The 22734-nt window shown below is 37.2% G+C and overlaps 1 long non-coding RNA gene across 1 annotated transcript; it reads left to right on the plus strand.

Annotated features, from left to right (window-relative positions):
- Window positions 1–1125: 1125 nt before the first annotated feature.
- LOC110724942 lies at window positions 1126–2093 on the plus strand. The gene is made up of 2 exons (XR_002512085.1): window positions 1126–1380; window positions 1905–2093. It is a non-coding gene; the product is annotated as an uncharacterized LOC110724942 (long non-coding RNA).
- Window positions 2094–22734: the final 20641 nt, after the last annotated feature.

Here is a 22734-nt window from a genome sequence, read left to right on the forward strand (position 1 = left end):
GGAGGAGAGGTCGCGCCTATTGGGGTTCTTTTTGGACGTTTAACTAACTCTTCCTTTGTTAGTTTTACTATATATATAGAATTTCTTCAATTTTAGAGAAAGTATGAGTTTTGAATTAGCTTAGAATTAGATTTTTATTAGAACTGTTGAGAGAGAAGCTCAAATTGTGGAAACTTTTGTTCTTAGATTTTAGAGAGAGAAACTTGGTGAATTTGATGAATGCTACTTTCAATCTTGTTCCTCTATGATTTTGATCAAAGTTTTATAAGAATTCTTTACTCTTTAAAGCAATTTTAGCTTTTGATTCTTGAATTTTGATTGAATTACTTGTTGTTTGTTTGATTTGATTTTTGATTTGATTTTTGATAGCTTGAGTTTATTTTGAATACAATGTTGATGATGAAATTTGTGATTAGTTTAGTTTTGTTATTCAAATTTGCAATGTGTAGTGAGTAGATTACTTGTTAGGGATATGGTGAAGCATGTATGAGTGATAGTTCATGGCTAATTGAGGGATTTTGATTGATCATCATTATGATTAAATTGGTTGGTGAAATTTGTGCATGTGATTGATATCTTGAGGAGTGATCAACCTTAACTATCAAGCTAGATTATATAATAGTTTTCATTGATACGAAAAAATGATTTGGAAGATATTATTGTCGATTGATCTTATTTTGCAATTTTCCTTTGAAGTCATTTGTAGAGACATCTAGCTTGACCCTTGAAAATAGCTCTTTAAGTGTTTTTGATAGCATTTGTTACCTTCCCTCGCATTGTATGCTTGGTTGAATTCTTGCCTAATTAGTGTGATTGTCAAGAGTGCATGTGGATCCTAATTCCCTAGCATCCTTAATATTATTCTTGTTTTCATTTAATTACGTTGTTTAGTTTGCACTACTACAAAAACTAGAATAAGAAACGCATAATGTAAAACGGGTGACAAAGATAAGCGTTCTATATAACAAAATAGAACGCTTTCTATGCCAACCGTTGTATATGTTAAATAATATAGAACGGTTCACTACCCAACCGTTCTATATTTGTTTTATACAAATTAAAAATTATTAAATAAAAAAATTTAAGTAGATATAGAACGGTGTTCAGTAACAACCGTTGTGCGTCTTTTACCCTTAAATTACTTTCGCAATCATCTTTCAATAAATGGTTGCCTACTTTCCTTTTTTCTAGTTTTTGACTCCGAAATTTGCGTTTATGAATTGATATGACTCTTCCTTCTCCAAAACAAGAAAATATATGCAATCTCTCATAACTTAAATTTTCGGATCTAAATGTTTGTTCCCATTTTTGTTGCTCTTGTAATATATTGGAAAATAAGGGTTTGCACAACCACAGGTCAAGAACTCAAAGGCTATAAAGGTTTGATTCTATTTTTCAATTGATCAAATTTTTTTTACCATCTTAATTAAATTGCTACGTCCTCGAAGTTAATTATTTGATATGATCGAGGGTTTTTTTTTCTTGTTGTGACGAAATCTATCAAAATTAATTCTTTTTTTTTTTTATGGAGACTTTCGCAAAAATTGAAAAAAATCTCTGTATAATTTGATAGGCAATATTGTGTTGTGTTGGGGTTTTTAATTTTGATACTCAGAGCAGCGATGCAAATTTGAAAAGGTAAGAATCGATGAACAACGACGACAGAATTGGAAGAAGCGAGTTCAACGATTGAATAATCTACGGTTAGAAATTCAACGGCGAACGTTGAGAGTAATGGATTATTCTGATATTAATCGTTGATTTTTCTTGATTCTTCTTAATCAGATCTTTATTTTGAGGATAATTTTATAGCGTTGTGCAGTTTCATACTTCGTATATTACATTGTTTTTTTTATTCTTTTTGTTAGTTGGGTTGATTGTAATTGAATGATTTTTTTACACAGATTAATCAAAGGCAGGAAGAGGAGAAGAGCTGCTTATCGCCAAAAAATCTTCTCTTAGTTTTTTTTTTTTTTTTTTTTTTGCATTTTAATTGTATCATAATTGTATTATTAATTTCGTTACCGATAGTTTTGGTATAGACTATTTCAACCATTGATAATTACGAAGTATATTGTTTTCTTTTGTTGTTATGCTATCAAATACTTCAATAATTTTGCATTTAAATTGTACAAGTATTATAACTCTTTTTACTAATCTTGAGTTGGAATTTTGCCATTTTTGTTTAATTTAATTTTTAATTAAAAAAAATATTGATTTAATGTAGGCTGCTTGACCTGAAAATCGTGCAAATTTTTTTATTGAATAAGAAAGAATAGAGGACGGTTAACTTACAAAACCGTTCTCTATTGTATAATAATATAAAACGGTTAAGCAAGGAAACCGTTGCCTTTTCCTTCTACACATTTAGATTTTAGGGAGGGAATAGAGAACGCTTATGTCGAATGACCGTTCTCTATAATGAGGGATACATAACGCCTCATTTATCCGTTTTATAAACTTTACACATCGCTTAGCAGAAGAACGGTCCTAAAGCGTTCTATAAAGCCTATTTCAACAGTTCTCTAAGCTTATTTTTGTAGTAGTGCTGCTTAGACCAACCCTCACCTAGGCTTCGGAATATCTTATCTAGAGACTTTAGCATATACCATATTCCCTTGGCTTTTACCCGGACTTACCCAATGCTTAGGTTGAGTTTGGTTTTATAAATTTGATTATGATCGGGTATACTTAGTAATCAATGACCTAGGTTTCACCCGCGTCACCAGTTTCACCCCTCATATTTTCTATATAAATATGAACCTGATTTACTCAGTTTTAGGGTACCAAATCATTCTCTCTTCCTCTCTTGTACACCAAAAAATAATTTATTCTCTCATATTCTAAGACTTAAACCTATATTCCTAATTACGTTATTCCTTCCTTAAGCACTCCAAGGATTCCATACTTGACCTGAAGTTCTATATTTAAAATAAGGCGTGAAAGGTAGAACCGATTGAGGGTTTGGAGAAAATCTACTCTACTTTTAATTTAATTTAATAATTTCAGTTTGATTATTTTTTTTGAAGTTAATAACAATTTATTCATGATGTAACGCGCTGAATGTGAGTAATTAACTAATTTAATTACTTATTTTATTTTATATTGCTAGTATCATGATTAGGTTTATTATTATTTGATTTGGCTAAAGATATTATTGTTAAATTTCATCCAATGTTGGTGTTTATTTTATTGTTTATTGTTAACCACTATATTGCATATTTATAGGGAATATGTAATTGATTATAACGCCTAATAAAATAATTTGGACGACCGATTTAGGGTCCTTTTTAATCTTGTTATTTAATCGAAGTGATCACAATATTTTAAACTTATGTGTTGTATTAATATTCAACCAATTTAGCCTAATAACAGTTTGGAGCAAATTGAATCTTTGTTTTCATGTCTTTCAGATCGCAGTAATTACTTTTCACAATAAGAATCTAGTAGAGGCTTATACGGGCGAATGTGACTCCATGACTTACTTCATACCATTATCCTCCAATCCTCTTTTCGTGGTTCCAAACCATATGGAGTCAGTAATCTCGTAGATTATGAATGGGGTGTAACCTTCCCGGGTCAATCGTTGTTGCCTATCGTTGTCCCTTATCGTGGTTGCCTTATAATGATCCGTGAATGGTTTACAAGCTCCTTAAAACTTGTTGGTGGCTCCCTACTTTTCTTTGTTCCTAATCGTTGTCCCTAATCATATGTCTATTCACACTTTCTATGAGTGACAAGCATATTCACATCATGCTTAACGTAGGCGCACTTCAAATGACGCCTAGAGATTCTAACTCACAAAATTAGAGTTAACTTTCTCATCTGAAAAGTTTATATGTTTTTTTCTCTATTTCATCTTGAATATTATTTCATCTTGCTAGTCTTATGAGTACAAGCATCACGCCATTTATTGTAACTTTTTTCTTTAATCACATCAACGACTTGACTTCTAGTTTTATATTTCCCTACTAACTTAATTTTGTTATGACTTAACCACCAATAAAAAATCTCATCACTTCTCCTAATATCAAAGGTATACTCTTTTTTTGTCAGATTTTAAAGTAAACTTTTTGTTATTTAAATGTGGACATTTGAACAAAGGACCTTGTTCAAATTAAGCTATTGTTTCCTCATACAAATCTTCTTCCTAGTCACATTTTTCTTCCATGTGAACCATGCTAGCATAATACTTATTCTTAGACCTAGAATCTTATTCCAAAATATTTCTTAAACCATCACAGTGCTAGATAATTGATAGTGCAACAAAACCAGGAAAGAATTTCCCTTTAAACTTCTTCCTAAAAGGAAAGGATAAACCCTTTTGGACAATAGACACAAACTCTGATTCGGGTATATTTAAAATGACATCTAATTTTAGCATTTTTCAAATCTTAGAATGTAGTCTCCTACATACTCTCCTTTTTCTTGAACAATTTTAGCCAAATCACCTATAGTAACTCCTGCTTCAACCCTAGCATGACAAAGAAATTGTATTTGTATATCTTGCCAATTTTGGATTGGATTAGGTGGTAAGTAGAGGTGGTTATTGGGTAGGGTAGCTGTACACACCCAAATGTGTCTCCCAAAAACCAAACCCAGTGATGAATACCTTTCATGTCATTTGATTATCGAACAAAGTGAAAGAGTGAAAAGTCTAGTGATGAGGATGTTTTTATTAAAATATCTCTTCTTTCTGTTTTGTTTAGTCCATGATATGGGTCCAATAATAGTGTAGTTTGATGGGGCTTGAAAAGAGCTTTCCAACAATAAATTATAAGCCCAATTCCGATGCATAATGAGGAAGTTAAGGCCAAAATATTAAACTGGGTCCGGTTTGGTTTTTATATGCGGCCCAATGATCTAGAGGAGGGCCTATAATAAATTATCATTCTGTAGACATCTAATTTTGGCCTCCTGTCCCGGCAGGAAGTACAATGACGATAAATAAAACCATCTTCGTGTTGGATCAAAGTGAAGAATACTTATGGATAACTGGTTAAGCCACAAAACACAAAAGACTAGCCCAAATTAAAAATAAAAGCCAAAACAAAGGTCCAATTAACTAAACCCGGTCATAATTAGGCTTAAGCCCGTGCTTAAAACCTAATAATGACGGATTTAGGAGCGCCTAGGTTAAATCTTAGTGTTGTCGTAGGAAAAGTCGTGCGCATCTCAAACAATCGCACTGGGCTGCTGCGCGCAACTAATTCAGTTGCGCGCGACACCCAGCGCAACCTCCAGAGCTGCGCTGCGGAAGATTCAGAATTATACAAAAAATATGAAATCGAATCTTACCATAAAGCCACGCGCAAGACAATTAGTTGCACTTCCCATAGCAGCGCAACCTAATCACTTGGGCTGGGATGCCGCGCGCAACTCATCCTGTTGCGCAAGACACCTGCTGCGGCAAAATGTTCAAAACCCTAAACCTAATTATTCCTTATAAATAAGAGCTTAAACCAAGGCTTAAACAGACTGCAAATAACCCAAATATCTGGTGAAATACTTGTGAACTTGTGCAACCTAGCCCCTCTTGTCCTAAACACTCACCCTTTTGATATTTTGTTACTACGGTGGAGGTTCCCCAACAAGGAGTCCATAAGTGTTCTAAATGGAGATCTAGCAAAGAGAAGTGGTAAATTCTCGAGCACTTAGTCAAATCACATTTATTTTCTTGTTTAAAGGAACCTTAATTAATTAATTATTGTTGTTTGATCACCTTTAAAATAATTAAATAATCAATTCCACATAGTATCTTGCGTTAAATAAAGATTAGAATTTCATTAAATAATTGTTGGTTGATCACTTAAGCCAAGGCGAATATTGTTTATTTTTCTTGTTCTTTTCACGAATTTTATTAAATAAGAATAACGACATTACGATGTAATTCCTACGTGAATTAATGTTCGTAAATAAAATCAACTGACATAGTTTTAGGTATCGCGTTGTATATATTGTTTGGTGATGAAATTGTAAAAAAGAAAGAGCTAGTAGAGGCCACACTAGGGCTAGGATGGCCATTCCCCTCTAAAGGGAACTTTATTTTAGTACCCTCGCTCCCGAACTCATTTCTGGTTTATAGACCAATTTGGGCATGGGTAAACTTATGATTCGTGCTAATTATTCCATGAACTCCACATGGAAGAAAGACATAAATGAGGTTTATGAGTTCTTCCTAAAACTCATTGGCGACTCCCTACTTGTTTCTTACAAAAAAGCGTAATGATAGAATCAATTCTAATTCAAGGTCCCCCAAACAGTCAGGAATTCAAATCCTACTACACCCTAACAAGTGTAAAGTCCTAGTCTTTTAAGTGGCCATGGGCATTTACAAAGAGTACCCCTTACGATGGGATCACCCTCCTTACACATTCCTAATGCAATTAGGATTGATTATAGTCTTCTAGAAACTTCTAGAAGGTTCTTTTAAATCCTAATGGGATTAGGATTGATAATTGTGTTTTATGAGTTTTATTTGGAATAATAGAAGTGTTTTAAATGAAATTACGATTTTACCCTTCGTACGGAATTTGGAAAACAATCTGTATCGCCAAACAACAGGTTTGTCACCTAGCGACACGCCATATCGTTGGCGAAAGAGGCATGTTTTATTCCTTTTCGAACTCTGATTCGTTTCTATCAATTTCGAACTATTTTCTTATAAACAAAGTCCTTGGACCTCCATTTTTCAATAACAAGAATTCTCTAATTTTTTTCTCTCTCTCTCTCTCTCTCTCTAAGCTAAATCTTATTCTCTCTCTCTCTCTCTCTTTTCTAGCCTACCCTTTTACAAACACAATTCCTCATACATTAGCACTAGACACACCTAGCCAAGTTCAAAGTTGACTTCGCCCTAGACGCGAAAGGTTTGGTATTTCTGAGGGTTTGGTCCCAAATCCTATTTTAATTATTTAATTTAATAGTTTTGATTTATTATTTTCCTTGAAATTACTAACGTGTAAATTTTGTTATTAGAAAGAGATACGAGGCATCCAAGTAAGTGCTTTAATTGTTTAATTGATATTATGATATAGAAATCATGTTTAGATTGTTATTTTAATTCCTAATATCATGTTTGGATGTTTTTCCTAGTATTATGTTTAGGGTAATGAATAAGTTCCTTAAATCATTTATTATTCTATGATGCTTCCAATTTTCTTTCTTAATAGCATGTTAGTATCATGTTAGGGCTATAGCTTTGATATTTAAAGTTTAGTGACATGCTAGGGTTTATTTAATCTTGTTAGTATCATGCCTAGGATCTTGTTATTATTATGCTTGAACATGATTATGATTATTATTATAATTGTTATAATTTTTGTTATAATTATGATTATTATATGTTTCTTGATCATATTCATTGTTATTGCTTGATCACATCTTTTATGCATGTTTAAGGGAATTGGTACTTGTAATCACGCTTAATAAGATAATTAATAATCTTGTTTAGGGTTAATTTGATTATAATTCAAGTGATCGCCAATAACAGATTTTTTTGTGCATTAATTATTAAACCAACATAGATTAAACAGGTTTAGGGTTAACCTGTTGATTGCATGTTAGTCAAAAAGCGCACATGAATACGAGAATAATAAAGTAGAGGTTTATTATTAGGGCACGTTCTTTCTCTTTTAGATGGGATTTGTACCTTCATCCCCGAACTTCCAGTCTTGGTTCCAGACTATTAGAGTTAACGATCTCCTGGATCGTTATGGGATGTAACCTTCACCCTGTGAACGGTTTACAAGTTCCTAAAAGTTATTGGCGACTCTTTTTCTCTAGCTTCCTTCCCTTTGAACGTCACCATGCTTAAGTGTATGATCACTGTGGGTTTCAAGTTTGGGGTAATGCTTGAAATGTTCCCTACAATTTTTTGGCGACTCCGCTGGGGAGGATTTCTATTTTAATTCCAGAAATGTTTTTCGGCAATGATTTAGAATAAGTGGATGAGACTCGAAAAATTCTAAGTATTTCATGTGCGAAATTTTGAATAACATTATTGTCATATGCATAAAAAAGGTTTTCATTAGAAAGACTATCCGTAATGAGTAAAAAACATAGGATTTTTACACATAAGAAATTTGTGAAATATCTTTCACAACTAGAATCGAAATAATACTACGAAAATTGGAAAATTCTAAGAAAACAGAAAGGAGATGAGGCATGTAGGAACTAGCGTCTAGAAAACAGCGATCATCACCTAAAAAATGGCCTTGTCCCCTGGCGACAATTTTGTCGTCTAGCGATAGAGCCATTTTTTGGCGACGAACTTTGTTGTCTAGCGCCGTGTTCTTCCAATACCGAGACAGAAATCTGCCTTCTTGTTTTGACTAGTTCTAGCATTATTGGCTCGATTCTACTTCTTGATTGAGTTTTTCTCTCTTTTCTGAAACCCATATGTGTTCTACATATGGACATAACCCTCTGGGAATTCATGCTCCATCTACCCGATTGAACGCATTGAGCAACAAAGGGTACATCCGAGAATGTTGAGTTCACCAAACCATGGAAGCGAGTTTAACTTGCGGGGTCCCACCCGCACGTGCCAACCCTTCCAAAGGTAAGGCTTCCGCGCGGTGCATCCGAAATCATAACCATGGATCCTCTTTGACTAATCCATATCCTTGAACTTTAGAGAACTAGAGCCATGGTTAGGTTGCAAACTCATTGCATCATGTTGTGACTACTTGACTACTTGTCCATCTCTTACTAGTGCATACTTATTATGAGACTAAACTAACCGTTTGGTTTGACTTGTGTTTGTAAATAAGTCTTAATAAACTAACCAATGACTAAAGGGATTTGCTTAATTAATTGATTAATTAATTTGAGCTAAAAAAAATATACCTTAAATCGAGTCATAGTTCCTTTAAGTCAACCCAGATTTTTATTCCCATATACTGCACAAACATCAACTTATTTTGGTCATAGCCGGAGTTCTAGAAATAGTTACGAGTCGAACAACCTATGGATCTGTAGCCCCGAGTTTTATCTTTAATTTTGCGTTTGTTTTGTCCCAATCAGAGTCAGATAAAAAGAAGTGATTAAAATACCACAACCTGTCCAGTTTAATGCATATACATGAAGTCTTAACTTAGTCTTTGTTCGAGTCTAGTCACATAGTCTAGCCACATGGTAATGACACAAGTCTTAACATTTCACCTACACTCACTAGTCTTAGCACACACTTTGTATACGTTTCACCATGACCATGTATTAGGTTCATGCATGAGTCGTCCTTTCCATCATTTGAGTTGGGGGTACATTCTATTCCTATTTCTTCTATATATCCCCATCTACATCATCTTTCCATTCTTTACATGCTTTCTCCATATCACAATATTCATTCTTCCAACCTCCTTCCATCTATGCGTGTTGAATCGAGTTTGAGTCATGTGATTGACAAGAAAAAAAAAAGTAATGATGAGACAAAATACAAGGCATGCTTCTCACCGAGATTTCATGATTTCTTCTTCTTTTTTCAAACCCTTCCCTAATAAGTCTAGCATAGGCACTCTTCATCCTCTTTAGATTTATTTCTTAGAGTTTGATTTTTACCCTTCACTTTTTAAATAAAATGAGCATTTATTTCCGTGCATATGATCATCGTATTGTCCAAAAAAAATCGACGAATTAAGCACAAGGTATATCAATGATTTGAGGCACCTCTTGTAGCCATATCATACCTTTCACCCTTCAACTATACAATCTTTTCTTGATAAACCACTTTGAGCCTCGTCTAACAATAGACTTTACTTTCTTCAGCCCACATCTACTTAACATTGGGACGGGACAGTGTGCAACTTACGCAATTTTAAAAAGCTTGAGTGATTCAAAAGATCAAAATAAATAAAATAGCAAAAACAATAAAAGTGTATAAAAGGGCAAGTGTTCCAATGTCTTTGATATGAAAAATATATTTGATAAGAACACGTTTTGGATTGCGTTTCTTATCGAGTGCTTGGTACCATGCCTGAGAAACATGAATGCCAAGTGAGTGGTAGACCGCATGATCGGGATTGCCCACACTTATCAAAAACGGTTCAAAATTACAAAAAAAATAATAAAAAAAAGAAAGAGCTCTAAAGTGAGAAAACTCAAGTATAAAAATACAAAGATTCAAAATCAAGGTTGCACACCTTGGGGGCTTATCTAGGGTCTTGAGCCTTTATCCCCTTCTTCTTCAAATCTCTACCCTAACCACGTTACAACCCTTAAAACACCTCTTTGAGGTATATACACACTTGTGCGAGGTTCGACTAGAGCTACGTTTGGCCTGATTCCTAATGGATACGTAGGCAATCTCACAAAGGGGTGCGACCGTAATAAAAATGCATTCATATTTACGTTCATAATTGATCATATCAAGGGGATCTCCTATGCTCATCCTTATCCATGTAGAGCAAGACTTGGGGGCTTGATCCTTACATCATTAGCTTACCTAACCTAAGAGTTACCACACACTTAGCCCTTGTAGCCTAACTTTAGTGTCATTTTCACACACATCACAATTACATGACCAAATATACTTCCCGTAGGAACCCTTTGTCATGAAATCTTAACATTGAAGCATGCCTTGTCATATCAACATCAATCATCATTGCATCACAAAGTATGAAGCATTTAGCCTCCGCGCCTAAGTTACCTAAATACTTTCATTATTTAGTCAACTAGGATAGCCTAAGATGTTACAATCCTTGTACTATGAGAGACAACTTTAACATATTAAGCTTCATTCAACATGCACCATCAAACACTTTGATTCTTTTTTGCGCCCTTCTCTTTTGGGAAAAAGTCGGAACCCTCCACACAAATGACGGAAAATCTTTGCTTTTTTTTTGCATTTTCAAGTCGCACAATTGCATTACAATGCACACACGAGTCGTGTTATGTCATGTCGCATCGAGTTGAGTCTAACACATGTGTCAAAACACATTAAGTCACACAAGAGTCACACTACATAGTCAGTCACATGGAGTCATCCTCAAGTCATCCAATCACCTTAGGTCAACCCTAAGAAAACATCAAGCCTTAGGTCAACCCTAAGAAAAACATAAAGCCTTAGGTCAATCCTAAGAAAAACATTAGCAAAGTCTTTTGGCAATCTTTCGATTTTTACAGGATACAATAATTCAACAGAGCTCCTATTCGCAGCCAATCGAACGATCGCAACAAACATTTAAGTATCAAAGCTCCATTGTTCAGAGACGCGTGGACATATTAAAAATCTTTTTTTCCCAGAGACGCGTGGGCATATCATTCAAAGCTCTTTGATCAGAGACGCGTGGACATATTAAAAAGCTCTTTTGCTCAGAGATGAGTGGGCATATCATTCACAGCTCTTTTTCTCAGAGACGAGTGGGCATATCTTTCAAAACTCTTTTGCTCAGAGACGCGTGGACATGTCTTTCAAAGATCTTTTATTCAGAGACGCGTTGGCATATCATTCAAATCTCTTTTGTTCAGAGATGCGTGGACATGTCTTTCAAAGCTCTTTTGTTTAAAGACGTGTGGGCATATAATTCAAAGCTCTTTTGTTCAAATACGCGTATACATGTCTGTAGGGAATAATTTCAAGCTTTAATCCCACTAGCTTGAACCCCACTATGATCATACACTAAAGTACGGTGGCGTCCAAAAGGGAAGAAGATAGAGCAAAAGAGTCGCCAACAAGTTTTTTAGCAACTTGTAAACCGTTCATAGGATGAAGGTTACACCCCTTAACGATCCAAGAGATCGTTAACTCCATAAGGTCTAGAACCAAATAAGGGTTCGAGGATGAAGGTACAACTCCAACCTAAATGAGATTGAACCTGCCCTAATAATAGGCCTCTACTTTATTCTGATCGTATTCATGTGCGCTTTCTGACTAACATGCAATCAATAGGATTAACCCTAAACATGTTTATTTATGTTGGTTGAATTTAATGCACAAATAAACTATTATTGGCGATCACTTGAATTTATAATCACATTACCCCTAACAAGATTATTAATTATCTTATCAAGCGTGATTACAAGTACCAATTCCCTTTAACATGCATAAAGGTGTGATCAAGCAATAAAGAATAAATATCAATGATCATGACAATAAAAATTATAATCATAATAAATAAAATAATCATCATCAAAATAATAATATTCATAAATCATAACAGTTATAACAATTGTAATCATAATCATGTTCATGTTAATATTAAAGCATAATAATAATAGCAAGATCCTAGGCATGATACTAACAAGATTAATAACAAACCCTAGCATGTCACTAAGCAATAAAAATCAAATCTTTAACCCTAACATGATACTAACAATCATAAATATTAGGAAGAGAATAAAAGGGATCGCAGGAATCATAATAAGCATATTTGATATTATAACCTTTTCCCTAAACATGATATTAGGAATATCATAATAACAATATAAACATGATTTCTACATCATAATATCAATTAAAACCATTAAAGCACTTACTTTGATGCCTCGTACCTCTTTCTAATAACAAAATACACACGTTAGTAACTTCAAGGAAAATAATAAAACAAACAATTAAACTAAATGATTGAAATAGAGATTTGGGACCAAACCCTCAGAAATTAAAACCATTCACGTCTAGGGCGAAGGCAACTACGAATATGGCTAGGTGTATCTAAGTCTTGCGAATGTGGAATTTTGTATATAAAAAGAAAGTTTAGAAAGAGAAAGAAAGAATAATCAAGAAAACTTGATGAGAATTGGTGAATGATTAAGAGAGAATTAGAGAATTAATGATTACGAATGAAAACTGATTGTAGGTGAATGAAAACGGAGTTTTCAATACGATATTTATAGAGAAAATCAGCCAAAAAGATAAAATAAACAAAACAGAGTCTGACGCACAGAAAACAGAGTTGGCGCCACCCTTGGCTAACTGGTGCCAGGCACCAACACTAGCGCCAGGCCTGGTTCCAGGCGCCAAGGCCTGAGGTTAGGCGCCAGGCTTATTTCCAACGCGTTTTTGAAAATCAGATAAGTTTACCGTACTGGAGGATAAAATCATATAATTTCCTCGAAAATGCTATTTGATTTTAATTAAAACTCTGAAAAGTCAAAAGTCAATTTATCAATGCTAATTGAATTAGGAATGAAAATAACCTTCTAGAAGATTCTAGAAAACTAAAACCATTCCTAATTGCATTAGGAATGATAAATCATATTAGGCCCTCCCTAAGATCATTGGGCCGCGTATAAGGCTCAAACCGGGCCCAGTTTAGTAAATTGGCCATAACTTCCTCAATATTCATCGGAATTGGGCTTATAATATATCGTTGGAAAGCTCTTTGCAAGCCCCATCCAACTACACTACTATTGGACCCATATCATGGACCAACCAAACTGTATTGGCTGTTTTCTTAAAATAAGTTTTCAAAAATAGAGAGAAGAGAAAAGAAATTAAAACTATCCGCAACACTAGAATTTCAACACTTTCACATCATTCGATTATGATTCAACACAAAAGGTACTCATCACTGGGTTTGGTTTTAGGGAGACACAAATGGGTGTCTACAGAAGCCCCCACTTTGACTGAGTTTGGAGAAACGCAAGTTTCGAAAACAAAAGTCAAAGTATCAATAGGACGGAGAATGATTCAGAACGTTCTGCGATCCTAAACCACTCTTATAACGCCGATACCTGCAAAACTAGCGTTAGTTAAACAGATAAAAGAGTTAAGAAACGCGTATCTTGCACCGTCGAGCACACGTCTTTGAAAGTTACCGATTTGCTGCCGCATTGCTGTTGTTTTTGCTGTTTTGATAACCTTCTTCTAGCTAGAGAATGCCATCCTGCTTGAAAACCGCTACGCCCGTAACTGCTTCCAAATTGGAAGATTGCTTCTCCTGAAACGATCATCCTCCGCATCGATAATATTCCACGTCCAAGGGAATACCATCGAAGATTGCTTCTCTTGAAACAATCCCCATCCGCATTAATAATATTCCACGTCCAAGGGAATACTATCGAAGATTATTTCTCTTGAAACAATCTCCAGTTGTTTATGACAACTCTCCGCAAGCTAGGGAATGTCGTCGAAGATATCCTCACTTGAAGTCATCCTCATTTGATGCGATAATTTTCCAAAGGAAATTACCGAATATCCACGCCTGTCGATCTTTAAAAGTTCGCCTGAACTTTGCTTCCGCTATGCCTGTATGTCGGCACTTCTGTTGCTTTGAACCTGTATGTCGGTGCTTTTTGTCAATGAGCCAATGCTTAGGCGCTTTAAGGTAAGTGAGACGATATCTTATCAGGTCGATCACTTTAATAAAATCATGTCAAATTGCTTAGAGGGGCTAACTGGCGTACCAAGGAACCCAAAAATATGTTGCAGAAAGCTTGCACAACCTAAACAGGTGGCTGGGTGCTCTGGCGCCACTAAAAAACCATCAACGCCACCCTATTAGTATTAGCGCCAGGCACTGATATTGGCGGCAGGCGCCAAGCCTAATTTGTGACGCCAATGCATAGGGCTTGGCGCCAGCACGAGGATTTCCTTAAATACCCCTTTCCTCTTCATTTTGCTGGCTGCTCGTCGCGATTTTGCTCAAAAAAAGTCCGAAACTTCAATTGCTCGGTTCTTGCTCGTTTCTCAACCGAATTCGCTCAAATTTGTTGCAAATCAAAGCTCTTTTTATCTAATTTCCCGATCTATGTAATTTTTCTTCAAACTCACATCAGTTTTTATGAATTCTTGGCATGTTTATCCACGAATTTCATGAAAATTCAAAACTTATAACGCTCAATTTGCTTTGTTTGTCGAGTTTTATGCAATGAAATTGCTTGATTATGTTTTTATATTTCCTTGGGAGTAATTTGAGACTTGTTTGACTCAATTTGGTGAAGAAATGAGCAATTTGCCATTGTTGGACCTCATAAGGTCGTGAAGAACAATGTGGCTCGTTCTTGATGTTTCTGGTAGCAATTCTTGTTCAATTTGTCACAATAATCACTACAGTGTTGCAAGAAATTATTTGATTGCTTAAAAAATGTTGTTATGCTCAATTCGAATTTGTGCTCTGTTTTAGTACTACGTACTTTGCTTGTGCGAACATAGTATCATGCGGTTAGGCGAACCTTAGATACTATAGAAACTTAATTTATGATGATTCTGCACAATGTAGCATGGATAGACAGCGAGGCTCGGGTTCACGGTCCCGAAATACTAGACGGGAGCATGAGCCCGTGGAGGACGACGCCGAGCCGTCCACTTCGCTTGGTCAACTTCCGGAGTGGGATGAGCGGACCCTGTTTTTTGCCCCTGTCCACCATATTTCTGAGAGGGTGAGACATGGCATCACGGCTCCGGCTGTGATGGCTTGGGCGATTTGTACAGGATGTACATCGCCAGGGATCTTGAGACGAGGCTCCTATTAGAGTCTTGTGGACTAGCTACTCTGTTCGAGACCTCCGAGGCTATGATTGCCTCCAGCGGTGGTCACCATGTAGTGCGTTCTTTGGTTGAGTTCTTTTGGGACACCACCAACACCTTCCATTTCCCCTGGGGCGAAATGATGGTCACCCCTACGGACTTCAGTCTCATCATAGGACTAGAGTTCACTTTTGTGCCACTGCCGTTTGATAGTGGAATCAACGTCTTTTCTTCGGAGGTCGAGGAGCTGTTGGGGCCGATAGCTATTTGGGCCCGAGCTGAGGTCGAGACAACTCAGTTTAGCGCTAGTGGAATTCGCCGTTCGACACTGCAAGCGGCTCTTGATGACGATGCGACCACCCGAGAGCAGCGGGTGCGCATCTTTGCACTGATGTTGTTGTCAGGGCCATTCTCCCCTGACAAAGGTAGTAGGGCGTTGCTTTACTATCTTCCTTCTATCCGTGATCTTCACCGGATCAAGACTATGCTGACTTCGTTCGTGCGCTGAGGGACTCGTGTCGACACCGGTCCTTTGGGACGAACGTCGCTTTGTCTGCTTTTTGGAAAGTCGTAGAGGTAAACATTATTCCCTATAAAGTTTAGCTCTACATATTAGTTAGCATTTACTCACACTTTTAACTCCTTGTAGATCTGGTTCTACGAGTACTTTCCTTCTGCTGCGCCGGCGAGACCATCGCCGCAGGGATTTCCAGTGAGCGCCTCTTGGGGCGGCTATCATGTGGATATGTCTACTACACATGTCCGGATCTGGATCATCTCGGTACGACTTTTATTGTTTATTTTGCTTTTCCGCGGTGCTTTAGATGTATTCTTGCCTGATTGATGCTCTTTATAGGAACCTGAGGTGGTATACCGGCCGTGGGGCAGTTTGACAGTCCCTAGGTTAGCCGCACAGTATTCTGCTGAGCGTCGCTATTTTTTGGGGACTTATAAAGCAATCACGTACTTAGGAGAGAGGGTTGCCAGACAGCATTCTTCTGATGTCTTCGTCATTCCTACTGCTCCACCACGTCATATGTTCGACGAGGCGCGGTTGTCGAGCATGTCTGAGGGAGCTGGTACCTCTTGGCAGTCCCATGTGATCCTCGGGCGGTGTTATGCTGAGGAGCTACTACCTTTGTTAGCTCCAGCCCCCGTACCGGCTGAGGATGTGAGGGTAAGATTTTTTCAGCTTTTACTTTCCATTCAGTAGCCCCCAAGTAATGTTTTACTGATTTTCTTCTCGTTTGTCAGGACGGTGCTGCTGAGTTCGTGCCACCCCGTATGTCCATCCACTACCAGGGTACGTACGGGCCGATCGAGTAGATGATTCCTCTGGCTCCCGAGGGCGAGCGCTTCGTAGAGCGGTCGATTCCTCGCCACCAGACTCGAGTAAGCCTAGTGTTTTTTTTTTTTTTAGAATTTTGTGTTCATATATCATGCATATTTACTGAATTATTTTTCTGACATTTTTCACGCGAGGTGGTTTCGGCGATGGCACGATGCATAGATGCCTTCCGGAGCCAGCTCGTCTGGATGAGGAATGCGGCCACCTGCCGTCGGGATGACATCATCCGAGAGGTAGCCTTTCTTTACTCATTATTTTTTTTGTATTGCTGCCTCAATTTCACCTTGTTTCTAATTTAATTCTTTTTTGCAGGGCCAGCCTATTGCTTCCCACACCCGCACGAGACCCGATTAGCGGAGGGATCCAGCGAGGTCTAGCTCGAGACGTCGTCGCACTTCGTCAGGGGGTAGAGGTGGTCGCTCTGAGGCTGCTCGTGCTGACGTCGCAGAGGGCTCGTGATCTTCTTCTGAGGGTGCTCACGCTGCACCGGTAGAAGAGGCTACCTCGGCTTTCAGAGGTGGTGGGATGTACGAGATAGGCTCGTCATCGCAGCAGCCTCCGCGGCCTCAGCCTCAGGTTGATCCTGGCTGGAGTGGTCCCATATTGAGTCTTCCTCCCCCTACGGAGACTGGAGCTGGTGCTGGAGCTGGTGGAGAGGTGACTCCTCGTACGACGCATTTTTATGATATGATGGGCATACGTCCTCCGGCGCCGTAGTTTGTTCCTATGTATATTTTATTTTGAATTTTCCTAAAACTTTGCCTTAGACTCATTATTTAGACACATTTTGTATATTTATGAGTTTATGAGTTTATTTGATTGTTATTATTATGTGTATGTTAATGTGTGCAAGAAAAGTGTGACAAACAATTTTGCGCAAAAATTCTGTCATTTTTATTATTGATGAAGGGTATCCGACTCTCTCCCCCAAAAAGAAAAAATAAAAAAGGAAAAAATTGAATAAAATGTCGGGTGTTTGGAATTTTAAAATAAAGTCCAAAAAAAAGAATAATATAATTAAAAATAATAGCTATATTTAATTAATTAAGAAAAAGGATAAAAAAGATGTTTAGGAAAAATAATCGGAGCCATAAAGTCATTAACCGACTCGAGTTTAATATGAAAAACGCAAGTTAAGCACACGCGACTGATATGGCAACTTGGCGCCAGCTGGCGCCACAATATGGCGCGTGGCGCCAGGCGCTACACTTAGCGTGTGGCGCCAAGCGCTGGCGGTTGGCGCCAATTGACGCTGATGCCGTATTTTATTCTGATTAAAATTCCTCGCAATTTATGTATAAATAGCCCCCTGCCCAGCCGATTCTTCTCATAATTCCAGCGAATAAAATAATTCTCTGCTTTAGAAAAAATAATAATCATGTCTTTAGTCACCAAAACCTTCACCCAATACACTCATGAATGGTGTCGATCTCTTAATGTTAGAGACAGAAAAAAAATTAGATTTATTTCACTTGGGGGGATTTATGGCATCAAATGGGTAGATCTTGACCTAGACTTCATACATACCGCTTTAGAATTTTTGAATGTTGATACTCATTGTTTCTGAATAGGATATGATGAGATTAGCCCTTTGCTAGAGGAATTTAGTGCTATTTTAGGCTTCCCTGCAATAGACCTTGTAGTAATCCCTAGAGTAGATGCATACTATTATAAGGATTTTGAGCGCTTCTTTAATTTAAAAGAAAGGGATTTATCAAAAATAGTGGACGACAACATAGTTAACTTGAAATAATTTGCACGCCATTATTTTGATAAACCTCTTTCTGAATCTTTTCATATATATAAAAGAAGGGCGTTCTTATTTTGCATGCTTAACCAATTTTTTCTTAGTAGTGGTAAAAATAATGAAGGTCAATCAATTATAACCACTGTACTAGAACAAATTGAATCAGGGAGAAATCCAATGCCATTAATAGTTGGAGAGACTATGATTAGTCTAGATGAATTGAAAAGGGACCCTAAAGCACCTTTTCGCGGCTCTCCAATTTTATTACTGGTAGAAAAATAATATTTTTAATTACAGAAATAAAAAAATATATATTTTGTATTGTAATAATAATTTGTTTGCATTGCAATATTTTACAGATGTGGCTAATGGAAAGGCTAGGATTAATTAGCCCTCTGGACGATATTGAGAAGTATACACCCAATTGCTTTGTGAGAAGGAAGAAACGATTCCCTAAGATTGGGTGCCATGGGTGGAGAAAAGTCTTCGAATCACGTGATTTTGCTATCAAGTGGGTTGTCCCATGGTGGAAAATAGAAAGGATGGTTGGTGTTAACAAGCAACCTTTCTGCCGTCTTCCAAGCTTGTCTCGTGTGACTTATTATTATCCTTGCAGGGTAAAAAGATAATACAGCTTGCTTCAGAATATTCCTTCCGGGGATCTTCGTCCTCCCTTTGAGTATCCTATTTCTCAAGAAGTAGACAGATTTGATGCTTACTGGGGTGATAGACCTTTTATGGGAAGTGATTACCTAAAAGGTTCCTCCTTCCTTGCCCAATGATGTGAAGAAGTGGTAGTTGAAGAAACCTTTGAAGGATTCGAATAAAAATCAGGGTAAAACTGATGTGAAGAGTCGTGTAGGTGACAGGGTGATTCCTGCCAAGGAACGCCTAGGTGCAAGGATTGAATTTAAAACACCTGCAATGCCTAGGAAGAAAAATGCTACCAAAGATAAAGGGAAAAGGAAAGCTAACACCACAGATAAAAAGGCTTGGGTGGAAAAGAAGCATGGAGTGTTAGTTGAAGGGGAGACTATCTACTCTAAAATTGAATGTAGGTCCTCTAAAGGGTGCCTACTAGCTAAGGTTATGGATGAAGAGGAGGAAGCAGACAAAAATTGGAAAAGGGCTAGAAAGGAAAAGAAAGATTAGGAGCATTGCTTATTCTTCAATTTATTAGACTTAGTTTGTTATTTTTTTATTCAAATTTAATTTATTTCAGCTTTATTTAAATTCTATCAATAATATAATTTTATTTTATTAATGAAATTTCAGCTTTTAATTAAACTGTTTACTTTAAATTTATTTTATTAAAGCAATGAAAATCGAAAAATATTAATTTTCCAGAAATTTTTCGAGTACGGAAGTCGAAAATTTTCCGAAAAATGCCGAAATTCACCCAGAATTTATTTTCGAATTGGCGCCAGTTATTGGCATTTGGCGCCTGTCATTTAAGTCTGGCGCTAGGCGCCAATGTCATCGGCTGGCGCTGATGACTTTTGGCTGGCGCCAAGCTCTTCTTTGCGACATCGATGATTCCCCGATTTTCTATTGAACTTTTAATTAATTTTGGAACGCGAAGGTGTGAAAAAATAAAGTGGTCGCACCTGTAAAGGGTTGCCTACGTATCCTTTTTTAAGGAATTAGGTCGAACGTAGCTCTCTTGAGTATCCTACTCGAGTACTTATGGGTAGTATTTCTTAAGTTGGTCAAGATTTGTCATGTTTGAGAATTCATTGCCATCCATATCAGTTAGTTTTGCTGCACCTCCTGACAGGATTGTTTTGACAATGTAGGGTCCAGACCAATTAGTTCTAAATTTACCCTTGGGTCTAAAACATTTTTCCTTAGTGCTTTTAATACCAAATCTCCTACTTTGATATTTCTTGTCTTGACGTTCTTATTAAAATGCCTAGTCATACGAGTTTGGTAACACTGAGTGTGATGTAGAGCTTCTATTCGTTTTTTGTCGAGTAGAATCAATTCTTCATATCTTACCCTAGTCCATTCAACTTCATCGAGTTTACTCTCTAACGCGATGTGTAGAGATGGTATTTCTAGTTCGACAAGTTGTACGGCATCCATTCCATATACCAAAGAAAATGGCGTATTTCCTATTGATGTATGGATTGACGTGCGGTAACCCCATAATGCAAAGTGGAGTTTGTCAGGCCAATCTTTATAATTTTTAGTCATTTTCTCGATGATAGTCTTTAAATTTTTATTAGCTGCCTCGACTGCTCCATGTGCTTGAGGTCTATAAGGGGAAGAATGATGATGTTGAATGCCGTATTTTTGTAGCATTTCTTCACATTCGGCTTGAAAGTGAGTTCCATTGTCACTTATCATTTCATGTGGGACTCTGTATCGGCAGATAATATTTCTCTCGATAAAGAGTGCTACATGTTTTGCAGTGAGTTTAGCGTATGATTGCGCTTCGACCCACTTTGTGAAGTAATCAATTGCTACTAGAATAAATTCGTGGCCTCCTGTTCCTGGGGGAGTGATTTTGCCAATGATGTCAATTCCCCATGTAGAGAATGGCCATGGCGATGTGTAAGTATAGAGCAAAGATGGAGGGACATGTTGTATATTGGCATAAATTTGGCATTTAGGGCATCTTTTTACATATTGATGCCAATCCCTATGCATTGTAGTCCAATAATATCCTTCTCGCATTATTTTCTGGACTAACATTTTGCCGTTTACATGAGTGCCACAGATTCCTTCGTGAACTATTCTCATTGCTCTTTGTGCATCCATCTTTCCTACACATAAGAGAGCTCGACCTTTAAGTACCCTTTTATGTAGCTCGTTATCTATGAGTACGTATTGAGAAGCCAAAAGTCTTAATGCTCGTTTTGCTCTTTTGTCAGCATGAGGAGGGTATTCTCCATTGGTGACATAATTGAGTATGTCCGTGTACCACGATTCTTCTTCTTCTTCTTCTTCTTCTTCTTCTTCTTCTTCTTCTTCTTCTTCTTCTTCTTCTTCTTCTTCTTCTTCTTCTTCTTCTTCTTCTTGGACTAAGTCGTCGTCTTCTATAGCCTGGATATATGCTGGTTTGTGCCTTTTTTATATAGTTAGAGGCATTTGCTCGATTTCCGTGGGAATCCTAACCATTGAGGCTAATCTTGCCAAAGCATCGGCAAATTGGTTTTCCTCTCTAGGTAGATACGTATATTCAACCTTTTCTAATTGATCAGTGAGCGTTTCCAGATAGATTTGATAAGGGGCTAGACTTTCGCTCCTTACTTTCCACCTTTTAGATATCTGATTGATGATCAAAGAAGAGTCTCCGAATATCCTTAACTTCTTTACTCCCAATGCCAAAGCTGTTTCAAGGCCTACCACGCATGCTTCATATTCAGCAGCATTGTTGGTAACGTTGAAATCAAGCTTTATTGAGATTGGAACGTGCTCTTCTTTAGGTGATACTAGTAGTACTCCAACGCCACATCCCTTTTGGTTTGAGGCTCCGTCGAAATACAGGGTCCAAGTATCATCTTCAGTAACCATTAGGTCTTCATCTGGAAATTCATTGTCCTGTATTGGCGTCGAGTCTTCTATTGGAAAATTTGCTAGAAAGTCTGACACCACGGATCCTTTAATAGCTTTTTGTGGCATAAACCTTACATCGAACTGGGCTAGATTGACTATCCATCTTGATATACGTCCATTGAGCGTAGATTTCTCAAATAGATACCTGAGGGGATCTAATCGGGAGAGTACGAAAACGGTATGCACCAACATGTAATGTCTTAACTTAGTTGTGGCCCACACCAAGGCGAGGCACAATTTTTCGAGCGGTGTATAGCGTGTTTCGTATTCGAGCATCTTTTACTTAGGTAATAAATTGCGTTCTCTTTGCCTTCTACTTCTTGTGCTAGCATGGCTCCCATTGTCTCTTTGGTAACCGTCAAATATAACCTAAGAGGTATTCCGGGAAGTGCTGGTGCTAATACGGGAGGATTTGCGAGATAGGATTTAATCTATTCAAAGTCTTTTTGACACTCGTCATCCCATATTACTGGTACATTCTTCTTGAGCTTCTTGAAGATTGGTTCGCATATTGTCGTCAGTTTTGATATGAACCTACTTATGTATTACAACCGGCCAATAAATCCTCGAATCTGTTTCTTAGTCTTGGGCGGTGGCATTGACATGATTGCTTTAATCTTGGTTGGGTCTACCTCTATACCTCTAGAGCTTATGACGTATCCCAAGAGC

Source organism: Chenopodium quinoa, unplaced genomic scaffold (assembly GCF_001683475.1).
Source record: "Chenopodium quinoa cultivar QQ74 unplaced genomic scaffold, ASM168347v1, whole genome shotgun sequence".
NCBI lineage: Eukaryota > Viridiplantae > Streptophyta > Magnoliopsida > Caryophyllales > Amaranthaceae > Chenopodium > Chenopodium quinoa.